The 8,405-nt window shown below is 37.6% G+C and overlaps 2 pseudogenes; both read left to right on the forward strand.

Moving 5' to 3' along the window:
* Positions 1-4,073: 4,073 nt before the first annotated feature.
* On the forward strand, positions 4,074-4,816 carry LOC107503131 (annotated as a pseudogene).
* A 107-nt stretch (positions 4,817-4,923) lies between these two features.
* LOC118614428 lies at positions 4,924-5,028 on the forward strand (annotated as a pseudogene).
* Positions 5,029-8,405: the final 3,377 nt, after the last annotated feature.

Below are 8,405 nucleotides of genomic sequence, written 5' to 3' on the forward strand. Positions count from 1 at the left end.
TTAAGTGATAGAAGCCTGGGAATTTAATAATAACTTCAACTGTAAGTGTTGCTAAAAAGATTCGATCTTCAAGCCTTTTCTCTCATTCTCTCTCTTTGTCTTTGTCTCCTTTCCCCCCAGCTTCTGTGTATGGTGGCTGTAATTTTCATTAGATTCCTTCTCTCTCCACCCCTTTACTTCAGATTTTGGTCTTAAAGTACTTATCTTTTTATTTGAGAGCCACATCAAAACCTCTGTAGAACTAGGTAAGATACATATCTTTAAAATAGGCTTTTAGATATTATTCTTTTCTTTGGTGGGTTCATGGTTTCTTCCAAACCCACATCTCCATCCTCAACATTTCTCAGAGCACCAAAATTCCCTTCTAACTCTGATGGAGAGCACCCTGCAAATGCTCTGCTGGCCCTTCAAACCCCTCATCTTCTGGTCACCTTCAAACATGTCACAATGTTTCCTATGTCATTAATGATGCCTCCTTTTCCCCAGAAAACCAATCTCTCATTTCAAAGTTTTCTTTGATTCTGTTTTGTTCTTTACACCTGGTCAGTGACTTGTACCTACTCCTTCTCTCTACTCCCCTCTCTCCCAGTGCCCTGGTCCTTATCTCCTGCTTGGCATACTGTAGTGACCTTTGACCTCGTTTCCAGTGGGTACGCTTTTCCCACCTCAATCCAAGCTGCACTGCCAGGTTCATTAGAAGGAACTTTTGCCCCTATCACTTTCCTATTCAAAATCTCAAATGTCTTCTGTAGTTTATGGCACAAGCACTAATTGTTTTGGCCAAGAAATTAAGGTCCTTCATAAAACTTCCCTCTCAGTTGAGTCTAATGTTCTGGATGGTTCATTTCTTTACTAATTTCCATGAGAAAAGTTAAGATGAATTGGCTGTACCCAAGTCCTACAGAAGCAGCATCGTTTATTAAAATTTCATCAGTATGTTAAAAAGTCTCATGGTGAAAAGGAACTTAAGAATTCACCTTTGAGTGTTGGCAAGGATGTGGAGAAAAGGAAACCCTCATATACTATTGATGGGATTGCAAATTGGTACAGCCACTGTGGAAAACAGTCTGGAGGCTTCTTTAAAAAGCAATTGCACTTCTGAGTATTTATCCAAAGAAAACCAAAACAGTAATGTGTTAAGATCTATACACCAATATGTTCATGGCAGCACTATTTATAATAGGCGAGAAATAGAAGAAACCTAAATGCCCATCAACAGATGGTTGAATAAAAAAGTTATGGTTCATATATATAATGGAATATTATTCAGCCATAAAACATTGAAATACTATCATTTGCAATGACATGGGTGGTCCTAGAGGTTGCTGAGTGAAATAAGTCAGATGGACAAAGATAAATACCATATGATTTCATTTATATGCAGAATCTAAGGAACAAAAAGAATAAACTAATCAAAAATAAACTCAGAAATATAGAGGACAATCTGGTGACGGCTAGAGGGGAGGGGGATTGGGGGGCTGGGAGAACAGGGTGAAGGGTTAAAGAAGTACAAATTAGTAATTAATAGATGGTCATGGGGTTGGGGGGCACAGCGTAGGGAATTCAGTTAGTATTAATGTAATGGCTGGGTGTTGAGCTAGAGGAAAGAAAGAGAATCAGAGGAATCATTTCATAAACTATATAAGTGTGTAACCAATATACTATATACTTTAAACTAATAATAATATAAAATTAAAATAAAGAATTCAGCCTCAATGGTTTGATCAATGGAATCAAATGTCTCATCAATGTTTCCTTGTTTTCAATTTTTTGCAGGTCCAGTGAATGATTCATGTGGTATTGTGTCTTGTGGAGGATCACAAAGAAAAGATATATTACCCATGCAGTGCAATTCAAGATTTCTGACTTTGGTCACCTCCACATCTCTCACACTGTAAACCATACGTGATGTTAACCACCACTCCTAGAATTCCCTAGGACAGCACAGATTTCAGACAGGACATCCTAGTGTGTCGGTTGGAACAGCTGCCCTTCTCACATCATGTATCCTGACTTGGCACAGTTCAAAAAATATGACTCCCATTATAACAGAGTCCCATCACATGCATATTAATTTACTTACGACTTTCAAACTTCACTGCAGTTGGGACTCCTTTAATTCTCATGACAACACACTGACCTATTCTGGATGCTTAATATTAGATTAGTCTAATCCCTACAAGCAAGCGTGCACTCCTTAGAATTCTCCATTCACTCCCAGACAAGAATTTGGTGGGTATGTTAAAGGAGAGTGATTTTAATACCTAGACACCTGCATAGCACCTTAGCCTTCGTTCTTTATTTTACTCAGGTTGTTTTCAAATTGTAGTCTTCATAAACATTACAGAGAAGAATCATAAAACCTTGTGTTCTAGTCTTTATGGACAATTTAAGGGGCTTTTCAAGGTGATATTTTAAATTATGTTTCAAAATTAGGCAACACAAATGATTTGAAAAATGAAATAAGTAAAATATATTTGATGGAGACTCTTGCTCCTATCTCTGTCCCTCTGTCTAATCTTTCTGTCTAGTCCCTCTGTCAACCCACTCCTACCAAACGAGGCCACCGTTGTAATTTCTTGTGTGCTCTTCCCGAGCTCCTAGGTGCAAATACAACCAAATATGAATATATATTATGACTTTTTTTTACACAAACATTTTCCACAATTTTTATGTGTCGATATAATTTGGAGATCTTTCTATATCTATATAGAGAATGTTCTCATTCTTTTATATATGTATATATGCATGAAATTCCATCGTATAGATACATGCACAGTTGAGTTATTTCTGATATTTTTGTATTGCAAACAATGCTGTAATGATTAACTTTGAAAATGCATTCTTTTGAACGTGTTGAAGCTAAGCTGCATGATAAATTCCTAGGGTGGGGTTGCTGGATCAAAGGGCATATACAGTTTGGAATTTTGATTGATAATGCTAAATTTCCTTTCACATAATTGTTCCAGTTTACACTCCATTACCAAAAAAGAGAGCATCTGTTTTCCCACAGCATGACAAATGGTCGCCAAACTTTTGTATTTTGCCAATCCGATAGGTTAAAAATGGCATTTTATTGTAGCTTTTAATTTGATTTTCTCCTATAAGTAAGACCAAACAAACATCTCTTCCTATATAGAAGGACTATTTACATTTTTTCCCCTGTGGTCTGTCTGCTTACATCCTTTGCCCACTTTTCTATTGACTTTCTCTTCTTGATTTTCAGGAGCTCTTTACATACTTAGGGAATTTAAATACGTTAAGGGGTAAGGATTTCAACTTCTCAAGATTCACCTGCCAAATTTGGAATTTGGGGCTTTCCTCACTGGTTTCCCTTAAGGAAAACCAGAAGGATTACAACTCTACTTAGGGGCAGTGGGCATAATTAGGAGTCAGCTGTACTGAGAGGATACCTTTCCAGCTACTGGTAAGAGAAAGAGAAGCAGTCTGAAATATTTAGGAGAAAATGGGCTTTCTAATCTGTGTTACCTCTGCAGCAACTGAGAAATGCAGACAAGATAAAGGACTTTTACAAGTACTGTGGTAGCAACACACTTTGAAACTTTCTGGAAATATTCATGACCAAAAGGCCAGTTGGATTCTGACTGCATGCCCACATTCACGGGCTCCAAATCTTGGTACACAGTCTTCACCTTTTTTGTGTGTGGTTTTCTTGGCCTTGGCATATAAACCAGCAGGCACAGTAGAGACAATCTGACCCACACAAATCACCTGTAGAAAAAACAGACCAAGAAGTGTGCCAGAAGAGAAGCATGTCCAGTGCTGGAAGAGCTGTGTGGGCTCCTGGGAGGCGGGTAAGAAGGTCTGGATTCTGCCTTCCTGTAAGCATGCTCTCTAGAGGACATATTCTTCATGGTTATGGAAGGCTGTGGTTGGCAGTGCAACTGCCTGCAATAATTGCAACATCTAGATCAAGAGGACCCAGAGCCCCGTGACTTAGAGATGAGAGCAACAGCTTTAGTAATTCTTCAGCTTCTCCCTGTATCTATCCTTAAGAACAGAACTAATGAAAAAATTGAGAGCGGAGGCTATATCCCACAGACTCTGACATCATGAACATATTTGACTGGAAGGTCAACTTCAATATGCTCTTAAAATTTTCCCACATAACCCCCTCGACACAGCAGCACCTGAAGAAAATCTATGCCAGCTCTACCCTTTGTGTGTTTGTGGCAGCTGCAGGGACCTATGTCCATGTAGTGACTCATTTCATTCAGGCTGGCCTGCTCTCTGCCTTGGGCTTCCTGGGGATGATGATTAAGCCGATGGCAACACCTCATACCCATGAAACTGAGCAAAAAAAGACTGGGACGTCTGTCTAGATTTACTTTCTTTATAGGAGTTGGCCTGGGACCTGCTTTAGATTTGCACATTGCCATCAACCCCAGGCCCTGATCTAATGGTCTTTATCTTAACAGCATGTTTCTCACTGCCTCATGGGCACAGCAATGGTCTTCACCCTGAGTGCACTCTACTAGGCACCATAGCTACCTTTTTCTGGGAGATATCTTGATGTCAGCCATAAGGCTGATGCTCTTGTCTTCCCTGGGGAATCTTTTATTTGGATCCATTTGGCTTTTCCAGGGAAACCTGTATGTGGGGCTATTGGTCATGTGTAGCTTTGTCTTTTTTTGATGCTCAACTCATTATTGAAAAGGCTGAAAATGGAGATAAGGATTTTATGTGGCACTGAGCTGACCTCTTCTTCGATTTTGTTACTCTCTTCAGAAAACTCATGATGATCTTGGCTATGGATAAGGACAAAAACAAAAAGGGAAGTGAAATGACCATCTAGTTTTTCTCTCAGTTTGGCTTCTTCTCCCTTCACCCTTCATTTCCTCTTTGCACACATTACAAGTGTCATATTCTGTGATAATGAAAAGCATCAGGAAAAAAAAAACAATACTCTGGTTTCTCTTCAGATTGTATAAATCTTTCACCTTTTGCTAAGGATTTCTGTGGAGAGGAACAATTCTGAGATTTTTTTGAAAATAAATTTATTTATTTAAATTAGTTTCAAGTATATAGTACATTGGTTAAACATCTATAATGTTCATAAAACGATCCCTCCAATTGCTCCCTCCCTCTCCTGGCCCTCCACTTAGCCATCACATTAATGCTGACTGCATTCCCTATGCCATGCTCCCCATGCTCAACTACCAACACTAATTTGTACTTTTTTAACCCTTCACCCCATTCTCCCAGCCTCCTAACCCTCCTCCCCTCTGTCCGTCACCAAATTGTCCACTATATTTGTGAGTCTATTTTTGATTAGCTTGTTCTTTTTGTTCCTTGGATACCACATATAAATAAAATCATATGGTAGCTATCTTTCTCTGTCTGACTTATTTCACTCAGCATAATAACCTCTAGGTCCATCCATGTTGTTGCAAATGGTAGGATTTCATTTTTTTTTAATGGCTGGGTAATATTCCATTTATGTATAAACCATAATTTTTTTTATCTAATCATCTGTTGATGGGCATTTAGATTGCTTCCATATCTTGGCTATTGTAAATTGTGCTGCCATGAATATTGGAGTACATAGATCTTTATGAATTATTGTTTTGGTTTTCTTTGGATGAATACCAGAAGTGCAATTGCTAGGTCAAAAGGTATATCCATTTTTAACTTTTTGAGGAACCTCCATGCTGTTTTCCATAGTGGCTGTACCAATTTGCAATCACACCAATAACATATAAGAGTTCCCTTTTCTCCACATCCTCGCCAACACTTGTTGTTTTTCGATTTATTGATAATAGCCATTCTCATAGGTGTGAGGTGATATCTCATTGTGTTTTTAATTTGTATTTCTCTAGTGATTAACAACCTTGAGCATCTTTTCGTATGTCTATTAGCCATCTGTATTTCCTCTTTGGAGAAGTATCTGTTCAGGTCTTCTGCCCATTTTTAATTAGATTGTTTGTTTGTTTTTGTTGTTGAGTTGTATAAATTCTTTATAAATTTTGGCTATTAACTCCTTAACAGATATATTATTAGCAAATATCTTTTCCCAAACAGTCAGTTGTCTTTTTGTTTTGTCGACTGTTTCCTTTGCTGTACAAAACCTTTTTAGTTTGATGTAGTCCCATTTGTTTATTTTTTCTTTTGTTTCCCTTGCCCAAGGAGATATATCTGAAAAGAAATTCTTGTTAGTAATATCAGAGAGCTTACTTCCTATGTTTTCTTCTAAAAGTTTTATGGTTTCAGGTCTTACATTTAAATCTTTAATCCATTTTGAGCCTATTCTTGTATACGGCGTAAGAAGACGGTCCAGCTTTTTTTTTTTGGCATGTATCTGTCCAATTTTCTAAACACCATTTATTGAAGAGACTATCTTTACCCCATTGTATATTCTTACCTTCTTTGTCATATATTAAGTGAACGTATAGGCATGGATTTATTTCTGGGCTCTCTAGTCCGTTCCGTTGATCAATGTTTTTATGCCAGTACCATGCTGTTTTGATTACTGTTAATATTGTATTCACCTTGGTGTGCATAACATATTTGTTGCAAATTCTATGTCTATGATGTTGAATTCAGGTTGAAAGTGGACACCATACACTTCAGAATCTTGTACCTTTCGGGAAACAGGAATGAAAACAGAAGCCAGGACTTGTTCTGGCTTAAAGTTTGCATTTGTTGCTCCAGCAAGAAAATGATCATTTAAAGGAATTTGTTGTGTGCCTTCTGTTAAGAATTAAAAAAAAAAAAAAACATTTTATTTAAAGTTACCATGTACTACTGAAGCTACTTTATATTTTATTAAATCCAGTAGAGTTCTTATTATAAAAATGCATCCTAAAGTTGAAATAAAATTGAAAAGCTACACACACTCTCACGACTCTCCCATGATCCGGTTATATCCAGACATATCTTGGACTCCGCCTTAGGAAAAATAGTCTTCTGCCTGTGCTGGCAGTGGAACTGCTCCAGCTAATGGGATGCGCTCTGTCAAGGTTATAATGTGTGATTTACAGGGCAGAATGATCTGAATCAGTGGGTAAGTGTGGCAACAGTGACAGGCAGATGAGTACATTGTGTGAGAGAGCATGTGGGTAAGTCTGAAGAGTTGAAATGTGTCTAGAGGGTTGATGGTAATCACCGGTTTATTGCTCATGAGAACAGTGACATCGACAAGTGAAATACAAACGGCAGCCATAAAGTCATGTGGTTATTTTAAACCAAAATCCTGAAACATGGATATGCAAACAAATGTTACTCCCTTTGAAATAGTCTCCTCAGGAGAGATTACACTTATGTCAATAGTGTTGTCCTCCTCAAGACACTTTGGGAACTCTTTGGGGGATGTTCTTTGAGAGCCTGTGGTCTCTGTGGTGATGAATCTTTAGCCTTTGAAAGTGGGTTTGATTCGTGGTAAGAGGTAAAAGATATTCAGAAGCCGGCCTGATGCATACGGCAGTGGATCAGATTGGCTAACACACTTTTTTGGTCAAAAGTAAAGTGAAAAAGAGACCGATTTTTCTTGTGTAGTTTGTAAACCAAGAAGCGTTCTGTTTTGTCTTCCATGTCACCACATAGGGGCTGGCCCTTTTTGAACTTTCCTTTCCAATTAATTTACCTAATGAGGTCAAGATAAAATTAGATATTTTATATTCAATGAATCCTTTTCTGAGGATTCTACTACAGTTATAAAATTTCCCATAAAAAACACCAAAGTATAAACTTTCAAAAGAGTAAATGTTCCCTTTAGGGTTCATTTCGGGACAGAAAGTAAGTCATAAAGCTATTAAGATAAAACTCTATGCTCCATTACATCATAGTTTTGCTGTAGAACATTAATCATAAGCATATTGCAAATGCGTTATCTCTTGATAATGAATAGACAAGAAGACAGACAAGCTGAGATGCTTTCACTGTTACTTCTTGATTACCTAGCATCCCATTTCCACCTATTATCCTCATGATGCATGTGCTGTCATTTCTACCCATGGCAAATGAAAAGATAGCTCTGTATCCAATGACTTAAATGAGGGGTCATATTATCCCACAATTCTGTGTTTAATATGTTTGTAAAACTGACATCAGGATTTATAACGGGAATTCGGCAGATCACTTTTTGAAATCACTTTGAAGCTACAACTACCTACACCCAAATGGGGTTGGGGTCAGGAGTTGAAATTCTGCTCATAATCTGATCTCCTTGGGACCTTGGGGCTTTTTATTGTGAATGCTGAAATAAACAGAATAATGTTTTTTTTTTTTTTTAAATCTAACTACATAGATGAAATAAAAATTGCCAGCATGAATGAGAGATTTTATTGAAAATTCTAAAATTGTTTATAGGAACCATGAATCTATTTTTTCTTTTTCTTTCTCTCCTTCCTTCCTTCCTTCCTTCCTTCCTTCCTTCCTTCCTTCCT

This window comes from Rousettus aegyptiacus, unplaced genomic scaffold (genome assembly GCF_014176215.1).
Source record: "Rousettus aegyptiacus isolate mRouAeg1 unplaced genomic scaffold, mRouAeg1.p scaffold_m13_p_2, whole genome shotgun sequence".
Taxonomy (NCBI): domain Eukaryota; kingdom Metazoa; phylum Chordata; class Mammalia; order Chiroptera; family Pteropodidae; genus Rousettus; species Rousettus aegyptiacus.